This window comes from Manacus candei, unplaced genomic scaffold (genome assembly GCF_025592945.1).
Source record: "Manacus candei isolate 608988 ecotype Guabito, Panama unplaced genomic scaffold, ASM2559294v1 h1tg000014l, whole genome shotgun sequence".
In the NCBI taxonomy this organism is placed as follows: domain Eukaryota; kingdom Metazoa; phylum Chordata; class Aves; order Passeriformes; family Pipridae; genus Manacus; species Manacus candei.
Window position 1 is genome coordinate 4,610,001 of NW_026138062.1, and position 684 is coordinate 4,610,684.

Below are 684 nucleotides of genomic sequence, written 5' to 3' on the forward strand. Positions count from 1 at the left end.
TGGCCCTAACAGCGAGGAGGCTTTCTAGCACATCACAGATTTTGACTCGAGGAATTTGACTCGCCCTCTTTCGCTCAGGGGCTGAAGCTGGGCTCAATGCACTTGTTGGGAGGTATTTTCTCATCGGCGGAGTCAGAGACTGAATTAGTCACCGGTCCTTTGTTTAGATGCTACAGTCCTCCTTTCCTCCGTCCGACGTTGCAGAAGGACTTCCCTGGGCTCTATGGGACAAGTCACCTCCACTTCCTTAGCTGTAGGGTATTTTTGACACATGTGGGCAGTAACTGTTGATCCCGAGCTTCGGTAGAGGCTGCTCATTTATTTCGGAGTGGTGGAGAACTTACCTCTCGGGGAAAAAAAGGGTGTCTATTAACTGTTTATTAATGCATCTTAATAACCGAAATTATCTCAATAGCATATAGCATAGAGCTCGGGAGTAAGATCCATTAAATCTGTTCATGTTTTAAGAGGGATCATCCTGAACAGAAATCAATTAGCACCGCAGACAAAACCAAGCCCTTCTTAAGACAAGTGACACTGCATTTTCAACATACTTCGGGAGTTAATCGTTAGCGCCGAGCGTTTCTTCCTACGTTCAAACATTTCAGCATGAAGAGGCGCTGACAACTCTCAGAGCGATAACCTCAGGAAAAGCTCCCATCACTAGGAGGGCGTTATCCCTCC